We start from the raw sequence: 14,226 nt of genomic DNA on the forward strand, positions 1-14,226 counted from the left end.
AGAGGATCATGGCCAGCCTGATGCTGATTTGGAGGGGGGGTGGGGGGGCAACAGCGCGGGGTGTGAGGGAGGATTGTGGCCAGCCTCAGGATGATTGCTGGGGAGGCGGGTCTGGGAGGGTACGTCCTCGTGTTTGGGGGGGGGGGGGGGGGGGGGGGGGGGGCCTCCGATCGCAGGGGGTGGGCTGACAGGGACCCTGGATCCAGGAGGTGGGTGTAAAGACACTTGCCTTCTGGAGGCAGCAGTCCCTGCCTTGCTGTAACTGTCGTGTTGTAAAACCCTCCACATGCAGTTAAAAACAAAATGGAGGTTAAAAAAAGGCTTCCAACCACACTAATATTTAAATTGATATCCTGCCGCCTGGCGGCAGGTTGGCTGCCCGCCCCCATCCTGCCTCCGTTAAAACCGGAAGCGGGCGCGTTGGAGGCGGGTTCAATTTGGGAATTTGATTTTCAACAATTGAACTACCCCGACGCTCCAAACCCACCTGTTTTATGTTAAAATTCCCCCTGTAGGGTTTAAAGAGCATCTTAAACCACTGAAGAGGTTTAGGGATGGAATTGTATTAAAAAAAATAAAGAGAGGAACGGTCATTAAAAATGAGTTACTGTAAAGCAAAGCACACTGTGTCCGTAACAAAACAGGGGAGCTGGGGGGAATAATACGTTGCGAGGAACCAGACATAGTAGGGATTACCGAGACATGGCTACAAAAAAATTAGGACTGGGAATTAAACATTGCAGGGTATAACATATTTAGAAGAGAGGGAAAAAGGAGGTGGAGTAGCTATACTTTAGGGATAACATAACGGCAGTAGAAAAAAGAGATGCAGCTATCAGCAAGACAGAAATGGAATCTATGTGGATAGAGATAAAAGATAATAAAGGATCAATCACATTAATATGCATAGTCTACAGACCATCTAATAGTGGAAGGGATGTGGTGGAAGAAATATGCAAACAAATGAGAGAAATTAGTAAAAATGATAGAATAATCATCATGGGGGATTTCAACTACCCTGATATTAATTGGACAGAAGAGGTAGGTAAAGGGGATAAGGGAATGGAGTTCCTACAACGTGTACAGGACTCCTTTGTAACCCAATATGTAAAAGCTCAACAAGGGAGGATTTGCTATTGGATCTAGTAATGGGGAATGAAGCAGAGCAGATAAGAGAAGTAAAAGTAGGGGGATATCTAGGCAATAGTGACCATAATATAATACGCTTTAAGATAATAATTGAGAAGGACACAAATATGACGAAGACCAGGGTAATAGATTGGAGAAAAGCTGATTGTGGGGCTGAGAATAGAACTTGGGAAAATAAAATGGGCAAGAATATTGCCAAACAATGATGTAGAACGACAATGGGAAAAATTTAAAACGTGTTCAACAGAGCCCATGAAAAATATATTCCATTAAAAAACATGAACAAGCTCAACACTAATGAGACTCCATGGATGAATAAAGACACAAGGGAAAAGTTGAGGGTAAGGCCCAGACATAACTGCCAGTCTGGGCCTGCGACAGGTGGTGAGTGAACCAACAAGAGGGAAAAACCTACTTGACCTCGTCCTCACCAATCTACCTGTCGCAGCTGCATCTGTCCATGACAGCAGTGACCACCGCACAGTCATTGTGGAGACGAAGCACTGCAGTCCTGCCACATCCAGTCGTGAATGGTGGCGAACCATTAAACAACGGGGGGAGGAGGAGGCTCCAAGAATATCCCCATCCTCAATGATGGTGGAGCCCAGCACGTGTGTGCAAAAGACAAAGCTGAAGCATTTGCAACCATCTTCAGCCAGAAGTGCCGAGTGGATGATCCATATCGGCCTACTCCCTAGGTCCCTACCATCACAGAAGCCAGTCTTCAGCCAATTCGATTCACTCCACGTGATATCAAGAAATGGCTGAGCGCACTGGATACAGCAAAGGCTATGGACCCTGACAACATCCCGGCTATCGTGCTGAAGATGTGCTCCAGAACTAGCCGCGCCTCTAGCCAAGCTGTTCCAGTACAGTTACAACACTGGCATCTATCCGACAATGTGGAAAACTGCCCAGGTATGTCCTGTCCACAAAAAGCAGGACAAATCCAACCCGGCCAATTACCGCCCCATCAGTCTACTCTCAATCATCAGCAAAGTGATGGAAGGTGTCATCGACAGTGCTATCAAGCGGCACTTGCTCACCAATAACCTGCTCACTGATGCCCAGTTTGGGTTCCACCAAGACCATTCGGCTCCTGACCGCATTACAGCCTTGGTCCAAACATCGACAAAGGAGCTGAATTCCAGAGGCGAGGTGAGAGTGACTGCCCTTGACATCAAGGCAGCATTTGACCGAGTGTGGCATCAAGGAGCATCAAAACTGAAGTCAATGGGAATCGGAGAAAACTCTCCACTGGCTGGAGTCATACCTAACACAAAGGAAGACAGTTGTGGTGGTTGAAGGTTAATCATCACAGCCCCAGGACATCACTGCAGGAGTTCCTCGGGGCAGTGTGCTAGGCCCAACCACCTTCAACTGCTTCAACAATGACCTTCCCTCCAACATAAGGTCAGAAATGGGGATGTTCACTGATGACTGCACAGTATTCAGCGCCATTCGCAACTCCACAGATAATGAAGCAGTCCATGCCCGCATGTAACAAGACCTGGACGACGTTCAGGCTTGGGCTGATGTGTGGTGCGAATATTACTTGCCACTTAAGTGCCAGGCAATGACCATCTCCAACAAGAGAGTCTAACCACCTCCCCTTGACATTCAACGGCACTGCCATCACCGAGTCCCCCACCATCAACATCCTGGGGGTCACCATTGACCAGAAACTTAACTGGACCAGCCACAAATACTGTGGCAACAAGAGCAGGTCAGAGGCTAGGTATTCCGCAGCGAGTGTCTCGCCTCCTGACTCCCCAAAGCCTTTCCACCATCTACAAGGGACAAGTAAGGAGTGTGATGGAATACTCTCCACTTGCCTGGATGAGTGCAGCTCCAACAACACTCAAGAAGCTCGACATCATCCAGGACAAAGCAGCCCGCTTGAATTACACCACATCCACCATCTTAAACATTCACTCCCTCCACCAGCGTACCGTGGCTGCAGTGTGTACCAGCTACAAGATGCACTGCAGCAACTCGCCAAAGCTTCTTCGGCAGCACCTCCCAAACCCGCGACCTCTTCCACCTAGAAGGACAAGGGCAGCAGGCACATGGAAACACCACCACCTCCAAGTTCCCCTCCAAGTCACACACCATCCTGACATAGAAGTACATCGCCGATCCTTCATCGTCGCTGGGTCAAAATCTGGAACTCCCTACCTAACAGCACTGTGGGATTACCATCACCACACAGACTGCTGCGGTTCAAGGCGGCAGCTCACCACCACTACCTTTTCAAGAGCAACTAGGGATGGGCAATAAATGGTGGCATTGCCAGCGACGCCCTGGTCCCATAAACGAATAAAAAAAGAGGCATACATTAAGTACATGGACAGCAGGGGAAGCATGATATGGGAGAATACGAAGAGATTAGGAGAGAAGTCAAAAAAACAATTCGGAAGGCAAAGAGGAACTATGAAATTAAATTATCAACGAAGATAAAACAAAATAGTAAAATATTTTTTTTTACAGGCACATAAATAAAATAAGGAAGGTAGGGATGGGAATAGGGCCACTAAGAGATGGACAGGATAATACCAGAGGCAGTGATAGAGATGGCAGAAATATTAAATAACTACTTTGCTTCAGTATTTACCAGAGAGACAGAACAGGTGGACATGACATTGGACGATGAAATTAGAAATGAGATACTGAATTTAAAATAAAAAGGAGATATACTAAATAAACTAATCAAACTCAAAAGAGGATAAAACCCCTGGTCTGGACGGATTACATCCGTACATTTTAAAAGAATCTAGGGAAGGGCTAGCAGAGGCATTACTACACATATTTAATAATTCGTTAGAAAAAGGTGTAGTGCCAGAGGACTGTTGGATAGCTAACGTAATACCTATATTTAAGAAGGGCGATAGAACATATCCAGGGAAAGAGAAAGTCAGCTTAACATCGGTGGTAGAAAAAAAATAATGGAATCCCTACTAGGAGGAGAAAATAGAAAATCATCTCGAAACCAAAAATATAAATCAGGAATAATTAGCATGGATTTCAAAAAGGGAAAATCTTGCTTGACCAACCTCATTGAATTTTTTGAAGAGTTAAGAGAGAGTAGACAAGAATAATGCAGTAGATGTAATTTATCTAGATTTTCAAAAGGCCTTCGATAAGGTCCCACATAAAAGACTAATGAACAAGGTCAGAGAATGCAGTCGGGGACAAATAGCAGAATGGATAGCTGGCTGGCTTCAAGACAGAAAGCAGAGAGTAGGGGTAAAGAGTAGCTATTCACAGTGGCAAAAGGTGGGAAGTGGTGTTCCACAAGGATCAGTGCTGGGACCACTGTTGTTCACAATTTATATTAATGATTTAGACTTTGGAATCAAAAACACAATTTCTAAATTTGCAGATGACACCAAACTTTTTTTGGGGGGGGGGGGGGGGATAGTCAATACTGAGGAGGACTGTAACAAATTACAGGAAGACATCAATAAACTTGCAGAATGGGCATGTAATTAGCAAATCAATCTCAACACAGATAAATGTGAGGTATTACATTGTTAGGAAAAATAGGGAGGTCACTTATTACTTGGAAAATACGAATCTAAATGGGGTAGAGGAGCAAAGGGATCTCGGAGTACAAATACACAAATCACTAAAGGTAGCAACACAGGTTAACAAGGCCATAAAAAAGCAAACCAAGCACTCGGGTTTATTTCTAGAGGGATTGAATTGAAAAGTAAAGAAGTCATGCTAAACTTGTATCGAACCTTGGTTGGACCATACTTAGATACTGCGTACAATTCTGGTCGCCATATTATAAAAAGGATATAGAGGCGGAGCAGAGATTTAGAGGGATGATACCAGAAATGCAAAGGTATACCCATCAGGAAAGGGTGAACAGGATGGGTCTCTTTTCTCTTGAAAAGAGAAGGCTGACTTAATAGAGGTCTTTAAAATTATGAAAGGTTTTGATAGAGTAGACACAGAGTGTTTCCACTTCTGGGGAAGAGCAAAACTAGAGGCCATCAAAATAAGATAGCCACCAAGAAATTAAATAGGGAATTCAGAAGGAACTTCTTTACCCAAAGAATGGTGAGAATGTGGAACTCACTACCACAGGGAGTGGTTGAGGCGAATAGTATTGATGCATTTAAGGGGAGGCCAGACAAGCATATGAGGGAGAAGGGAATAGAGGGTTATGCTGATAAGAGTTGGATGAGGAAAGAAAGGAGGAGGCTCGAGTGGAGCATAAACGCTGGCATGGACTGGTTGGGCCGAATGGCCTGTTTCCGTGTCGTATATCCTATGCAAGGGCTCTTACCTGTGTGCTGCTGCTGGCGGCAAATATTTGACAAAGTGTGATGCAGGGTTAATTAGATTAGAATAGATTTTGATAAAACAACACAAAATTGAAGTTAAAATAATAAAAATTGGTGAGAGCAAGGAAGAGACTTTAGGGAAATAGGGTAGACAGACAGGCTGAAGAAAAGTATTTGGGATTTTTTTTTATTGTATCTATATATAATTAATCTAACTTTACTACTGTCATATTTGTGTTTGTTGCAGCATGACGAGCTGAAACTTTACATAGGTTCAAGCCCCACTCCAGAGACTTGAGCACATAATCTAGGCTGACACTTCAGTGCATTACTGAGGGAGTGCTGCACTGTCGAAAATGCTGTCTTTCGGTTGAGACATTAAACCAAGGCCTCATCTGCCCTCTCAGGTGGATGTAAAAGATCCCATGTTAATATTCAAAGAAGAGCAGGGGGAGTTCTCCCAGTGTTCTGACCAATATTTGTTCCTCATCCAACATTACTAATAAAAACAGATTACCTGGTCATTATCTCATTGCTGTTTATGGGACCTTGCTGTGCAAAAAACTGGTTACTGCATTTCCCTACATTACAAAAGTGACTACACTTGAAAAGTACTGTAAATCGCTTTGAAATGTCCTGAGGTTGTGAAAGGCACTATATAAATACAAGTCCTTTCCTTTTTTAAAAAAAAGCCCAGTATGATAAATTTCCCTGTGCTCATCAGTAATGAGAGTTTATTTTTCCACCCAACAATCATTACAATAAGACTTAGAGGCACTGCTGTAAAATTACTTGTTTCCCGACATACAGCTAAGGAAGCCTACCTATTAAAATGTTCTTCCTAGGGAAGTCTATTAACATATTTGAGGTTTTGAAGTAAGTTACAAAGGCACACTACTTTATCTTAAGTCAATTTAACATTTCTCTTCCACCAAAGCTTCCTGCTAGCCTCAGAGGTAGAATTCAGGGTCAGCAAGGAAATATCAGGGCATTACAGTATAATAACGGTCCCTTGCAAATGACACTCAAACTGTAATTTATTCCATGCCTCACTCACTATTTCACAGAATCATACATTAAAGCATAGAAACAGGACATTTGGCCCATCAAGTCTGCATTAGAATTTTTATCCATACAAGCCACCTAGTTAATCCCATTCTCCCATTTGATCCCCATATTGTTTAATATTCCTCTATTTTATTTATCCAATTACCTTTTTTTTTTAAATGCAGTTTCAACTTCCACATTCTAACCATCCTCTGTGCAAAGGATTTTTCTCAAACTTTCCCTTAATTCTGTGATTATCTTCAATTTGTACCCCCTTGATACCATCTCACTGACTAGTGGAAACAGTCTATTATTTACCATATCATTAACCCATCATAATCTTGAAAACCTCTATCAAGTCACTTATTAACCTTCTCAGCTCTTATGAAAAAAGCCTCAACTCTCAAGTATGTATTCATAATTGTAACCATTCATCTCTGGTAATATCCAAGTTAATCAACGTTACATCTTGTCTATTGCTTTTATATCCTTCCTATAATGGAGTGCCCCAAAACATTGCAAAATACTCTCTCCTGCTCAACTAAGTCAACTAAGGTTCTGTACAAGTTTAACATTACCGCCTTGCTTTTGTATACTATGGGCTGGATTCTTTTCTTTGATGGGTAGTGGTGGGAAGGGACTTTTGTCCAGTTGTCCACCCCTCCAACTTCGTTCTGACTCAGTTCTTTGGGTTGGGGTCAGTGAATATGAATGGTGGGCTCCTGCTGCCAAGAAGGACCCTGCTAGCAGACAGCTGCAAAATCCCAGCTGGACTGTAAGTGGATTGTTGCTGCAGCATCAGAAGAGGTAACCAAGTATTTAAAGGGTCAGAAGAATCCTGAAAATCAAGGAAGCTGAAGCCTTGTAGGTCGACACAGCTAAGTGACTGGGCAGCGATTAAGGCCTACAGAAATAAGTGAGCTGGAGTTTATAACCTTGAGGCAAGTCCAAAACTAGGGGCCATAAATACAGGATAGTCATTAATAAATCCAATTAGTACGCAGAGCAGTGAGAATGTGGAACTCGCTGTCACATGGGGTGATTGAGGTGAATAGTACAGATGCATTTAAGGGGAAGCAAGATAAATACATGGATAAAGGAACAGAAGGATATGTTGATGGGGTGAGATGGAAGTACAATGGGAGGAGGCTCGTGTGGAGCATAAACACCAGCATAGACCTGGTGGGCTGAATATCCTGTTCCTGTGCTGTAAAACTCAAGAGAGAGCAGCCTCACTGGGCCCTCTCCCTCCAATCCCGGACCTCAGGGTCACTTCCGCAGCTACCTGGGGCCTACTGCCACCTTCTATGTGGCAGTCCCAGGAAGTAGTAGTAAGTGGACCAGACATGAGATCATTGGCACAACTGCCGATGTCCCACTCCCCACTGGCATTTACACATGCCATTCGGCCCATCGTGCCTGTGCTGGTTCTTTGAGCTATCCAATTAGTCCCACTCCTCTGCCCTCTCCCCATAGCCCTGCAAATATATATCCAATTCCCTTTTGAAAGTTATTATTGAATCTGCTTCCACTACCCTTTCAGGAAGTGCATTCCAGATCATAACAACTCGCAGTGTAAAATAAATTCTCATCTCGCCTCTGGTTCTTTTGCCAATAACCTTAAATCTGTGTCCTCTGGTTACCGAGCTTTTTGCCACTGGAAAGTTTCTCCTTATTTACTTCATCAAAATCCTCCATCAAATCTCCCCTAAACCTTCTCTGTTCCAAGGTGGACAACCCCAGCTTTTCTAGTCTTCCCATGTAACTGAAGTCCTGCATCCCTGGTACCATTCTAGTATACCTCCTCTACACGCTCGAAGGCCTTAACATCCTTCCTAAAATGTGGTACCCAGAATAGAACACAATACTCCAGCTGGGGCCTAATCAATGATTTATATAGCATAAATAATGTCATTGCTTTTGTACTCTATGCCAGTTTTTTTTTATTTTTATAAAAACAGCCTTCTGAACTTCTCCTTTCGCCTTCAAAGATTTGTGTACATACACCTCCAGGACTCTGTTCCTACACCAATGTTCCCTTTAAGCTGCGCAGTGCTCTGGAGGTCCCGTGCAGCCAGTTTACCGGCTTTTAAAGGGAAAAACCGCGCGTGCGCAGAATTTTGAATGGACCACAAAGCCCCAAAAAAAAGTTAGAGGGTACATTGTCCTGCACCCCCTTTAAAATTGTACCATTTAGTTTATATTGTCTCTCCTCATTCTTCCTTTAAAATGCATCACTTCACATTTCTCTGCATTAAATTTCATCTGCCAATTTCACCAATCTGTCTATGAAGGGCTGTGTCCAGCAGCAGTTTCCACAGGGCAAGGAAAGTGACAGCGAGGCAGCAGTAAGCCTCACACACCCGATTTTATCTCAATCTCTGCCTCCATCCAGCCCCAGTTCAGGCAGGATCACAGAAGAAAATCTAACCCCATGTCTCTCGATGTAAAACCACAGATTGTTGGCCTCAGTGATGGCCTTATGAACTTTTGCTGCCATTTTTAACAATCTGTGTATCTGCACAGCAAGATCCCTTTGCACTTCTCCTCCATTAAAAGTCTTACATTTAAACCAGTTTCAATCCCTATTCTTACTTTCAAAATGTATTACTTCAATTTTTTCCACAATAATCTGCGTCTGCCACTCTTCTGCTAGCCCATTTCCATTCTATAGTCTTTCACAATCCTGGTCACAATTTGCCATTACCCCCAATTTGTTTGCATTAGCAAGTTTTGGTATTGTTTCATCAAATACTAAGCCCAAATCATGTATACAGTAAATCATAATAGCGTAACACTGATCCCTGACATTTGGTTTGTACTTAATTTCAAATTTATTTTTAATAATAAATTTCCAAATAAATGTATAGTAATTCATGTTAATTTATCTTCTTGTGTAAACATCATACACCAATAAGGATAAGTTGGTTTTATTTATTGCCAATATAAAATCTTTTTATTTTCAGATGTTTCTCAGGTTAGCGTCAGAAACTGGAAGAAAATAAGGGGAAAAAACGTGACCCCAAAAAAAAACAATTTTTATTTGAAAAATCAGTTTTTATTCAGAAGACAAGAAGTCAATAAAACAAGCAAGAGACTAAAAGGCCACAGTTAAGCTGAATGACTGCCTACAATAATTTACGCAGTCCAGCAGATGTACAAGTAAGGCACCCACCAAACACATAACACTGCCACAAGCATCAAGTTCGAGGTACAGAAGTTAGGACATTAGGGTTGGGAAAGAAAAAGTTAGATTTCAACTTTATATTAAACGTTTAAGTTAGACAAGACTTTACAAGACAGCATTAAAAAAAATTATTCACTTTCAGAGCATATTAATTAATAACGGTAAAGAGGGGAAGAGAATCTGACGCAGCAGATGAAACTCAGAAGATAGCAAATACTAGGTTAAAAGAAATGGTTCATTCTTAACAAAAAATCCACTGACCTGAAAAATCTGGGAATTTATGGTGGAAATCAGTAAAAACAAAATCAACTTTAATGATCTCTATATATCAACAGAGAATCAGTACTAGCAACTAAAAAAATAAACTCTGAAATAATTTCTATGTGATAATCTAATCTCACAGATGGTAGTAATAGCATCTAGACCCCTCAATTAAATTCCTTTTAACCACTCCTAGATGTGTATTATTTTCTATATAACACTGTGGCTGTTATTTTCTAACATGCAAGGAAAATTTTCCTTGCACCACTTGCCTTTTTTCACATGACAAAGTACTTAGGATTTTCATTGTAGATATATTTCATCTCTTTCATGTGACATAATCAATGGATCTGCAGAAAACTGACATGGCAGAAGCACAAAGTAATATCAGTTGTGTCACAAGAGATATATGGACTGTAATAATATGATTCCAATATCATGCTCGCTCATTGTTTTTTGACATCACCTGAACCTTTCAGCTGTACTAAAGCTGCAAACCATACTCTGGTTTAATCCACTACAATACTGTCAGTGCATAACAGTGCTGGAAGTTACACAAGATGAACATGGACTAATTTGTACCATGCAGAAAAAAGGGGGTGGCAGATGAAGAAAGGCCGATATGTAGGGATAGGTACAACTCAGCCTTTTTTTGGTGTGTGGAGCTCCCCGATTTACAATTATTACAAATAACACTAAGACAAGGCGGCTGTTGGCCCCATACAAACAAGGTCAAGATACATTTTTTTTGTTGTAAATACAAAACATAGACTGTGTGATAATATACATCTTCTGCAAAGCTAAATTATCTTCATAGTATACAAATAACGTAAAGCGAGAATATTGGTACTGTACTTGGAGTGGTCACATTCCCCTGCTCACTTTGTTAGCCATTATATCAACAAGTGAAAATTCTGCCCTACAACAGTATTTGAAAGACTGCTTACTGTAATTACTATTTGAAAAATTGTTCACTATACTGAAAGTAGTGCAATCTTATTCCAAAGCACAACTGAGCCATTGAATAGTTTCAAGTCATTTGTACACAGCAGAAAGGTTTCGAGCCGTGTACCAGTAGTTTATTTTTTGCTTTTAGGTACAAACCCACCTGCAACTAAGCATGGGTGATGGCCTACCTAATTTTCTTTTCTTTCCAGTTAGCTTCTCTCCGCTTCTTTTCTGAAGGTACCGAGTTCCACAGGTGGTGGTGCCCACAATTCACTACTGCCAACATGCTATCCAACTATGGAAGACGTTACAACTGAGCCTAAATTTCCTCACCTGGCATCCATTCATGCAATTCCAGTAGTGGTTCCTGCTTTATGATCAGAACGGGGAACCCTGGGTGATCTTTCCATGCCTAACCCAGGAATCCTTTGGACAATCTTCACTGTCCTGACTAAGATCAGCTAACTCAACAAAGAGTGATGATTGAATCTGGGATTTCCTGTTTTGTTCAGCTCATAGACACACAGTTTATTTCTGAGTCATTGAAACAGGTAGGCAACCTGCTTCTAAATGTCTATTCTGAACCAGCCAACTTGGAGCGCACAAGAGAGCCACGTAATACTCTCCTTCAGGTTCTCACTCCAACTTGGTGCAGAAACACCTGGTCTCTCCACAGAGATCAGCAACTCAGCTAGTTTAGATTTAAACCTGCATTCCACCATTCTGTGGCAACACATAGTGGTGCACCAATGCACTGTACCTTCCAATTATTTTAAATATTAGTGCCAGCTTCAAGAAAAAAAACTTGTTTAGTATAACTTACAAAAGTACAACAGCATGAAAACCAGTTTGTACCACAGCAGAAAAAACCTAGAGATTGGTGATTTTAGCAGATGGACACTAAATGCATTCATATCATGTTGCTTTGTCTGCTAGCACCATCGCATTTAAAACAAACATATATTGATGCCCACATTAAAATACTGGACAGAGGAATCTTGTACAAATGCATTAAGTGTCCACATTTATTCAATAACTTCTAACCTACAGCATCTGTTTCAATGGAACTTTCCCAGATAGCCAAAATGCCCCTTTAATATGCTATGAAACATAAATACCATTCATTTCCACAGTGGTTCCCAATTGGCCACTGTATACCTTTTCTTTGGTGTTTCCATGGACCTTCCACTTCATACAAAAAGCAGCCCTCAGCATAATTCAGTCCATGTGGCCTCATTATTAAGTCCCATTACATTGGTTTGTCTAGCTATTTAATGTCCTGCCATCAATTTTATAATTTCACCCCGATGCCACCACCTAATTTGGTTCACTTTTTAAAAATTCATTATTGGGATGTGGGTGTCACTTGCAAGGCTGGTATTTATTGCTCATCCCTAGTTGCTCTAAACAGTTTGATACAACTGAGTGGCTTGCTAGGCCACTTCAGTCAACCACGTTGGTGTGAGACTGGGGTCACATATAGGCCAGGCCAGGACATTAGTGAGTGAACCAATTGGGTTTTTACGACAATCTGAGATCAACCATGATACAATTAAATGGCTGAACAGGCTCAAGGGGATGAGTGGCCTACTCCAGATACTACAATAGATTCATGGTCACTTTTATTGACACCAGCTTTTTTTATTTTAAATTGAATTAAAATTCTCAAACTGGCATTAGAACTTGTTTTCTCTGGATTATTAGTTCAGGTCTTTGGATTACTAGTCCAGTAACAACCACTATACTACCATACTCCCTTTAAATGCTTGTATTTTGCTCCTCATTATCCACACCATCTTTACTTACCTCATGCTCAACCACCCAAGTTTCCACTCCATCATTGCGTTGAGGATGTACTCATTATTAACTCAGGATTAGTACTAGAAGCATAAAGGGGAAGGTTAGGATTTTTGTCATGCAAAGGATTATTAGAATATGGAATGCATTACCACAAGTTTGTATTGAAATCGTCAATTAGCACATTGAGGGAATTAAATACTGTAAAGAGAAAAATAGTAAAGGGCAAGGAGAAAGCAGGGAAATATGATTAGATAGCTCTGATGTGCAGCTAGCACGGCAGATGTGATGTGCCAACTGGACTACTTTAGTGCTGAGAGTTCTAAGCTAAAGGTCACAAAGGATTTTAGGAACTTCTATACGTCTGCAATCTTTCAATTTGCTTTTAATTTAGCCACAAAGTGCTCGAGCTACTCTGTTTGCATTTGAACCACACAAATTGCACCTTTTCATATTTACAAAACTTTTAATATTCCACTAATTCAATTCTCCTTATTTAATTTTTTTAAATTTATTTACATGGCACAGAGATTTTTTTTCATAGCATTGTGCTGGAAAAAGGACTTTTGGCATCACTGAAGATGATCTTTACTTGACAAGTGGTGAACAGGCTAATTGTTGATTTGATGGTGGAAGGCATTTACTGAGATGTGAGGTGTTGCCACTAAAACAGCACAATGGCAGGTTTTGAGTCATCTAACGGAAGGGGCCATCCAACCTGCTGCAGTGTTTTCTGTCAGATAATCATACTCCTAAATTAAAGCAGATGCCCATTATTTTTCAAAGCCCCTATGCTCTCTGGAGCTGGAGAGACATAACACACAAGTATCAGCCAATAGTTACAAAAAACTTTCTAAATGATCTAACAAAAAACAGGTGATGCATCAGAGTAGCACACTATGCTTTCACCTTTGGGACCAGGGTTCCAATCCAAACAGGAAAAAATGAAAATCTAATTTCTCTGTCTGCTGCAGGTGCCTTTTGTGAATTTATGTGGAGTCAAGTAGTTCATATTGGGAGTAGTCGCAATACAAAATTACCTACAATTTCATTCATAAATTGGCAATCTCACTCAAGAGACCTGACCATGGGAAATAGAAATGATCCAACCCAGAGAAGGAGGGCAGTCTCTTTTGGGGCACAGTAGAGGGAGCTTTACAGTATATCTGACTGTGCTGCATATGACCCGAGGGTTCCAGGTGGCAAGAGTGAAGGTTCCATTATCCAACACTGATTAATATCGCTCGATGAATTCACAGAGGAAGCAAAAGGGAGAAAGGAATTAAATGACTGAAGTTAGCAGCTAGGCGGCCCAGTGTTTAGTAGCACCAAAGTACAGTGTGATGGAGTGGAAGACCATTTTGCCCTACTGTACTGGGTTCTCAATTTTTCAGCTATGCAAGTGGAAACTAGGTGACCTACTCGATACTTGAGCACAAAAATCTAGGCTGACACTCCAGTGCAGTACGGAGGGAGAGCTGTACTGTCAGAGGTGCCGTCTTTCGGATGAGACGTTAAACCGAGGCCCCGTCTGCTTTCTCA

The 14,226-nt window shown here is 41.5% G+C and overlaps 1 protein-coding gene across 4 annotated transcripts in view; it reads right to left on the reverse strand.

Moving 5' to 3' along the window:
- slc22a16 (solute carrier family 22 member 16) overlaps window positions 1-14,226 on the reverse strand; it is a 108,600-nt gene that overhangs the window by 64,218 nt on the left and 30,156 nt on the right. The window lies entirely within an intron of this gene.

This window comes from Somniosus microcephalus, chromosome 9, assembly GCF_052327205.1.
Source record: "Somniosus microcephalus isolate GS21.2 chromosome 9, FLI_Smic_1.0, whole genome shotgun sequence".
Taxonomy (NCBI): Eukaryota; Metazoa; Chordata; class Chondrichthyes; order Squaliformes; family Somniosidae; genus Somniosus; species Somniosus microcephalus.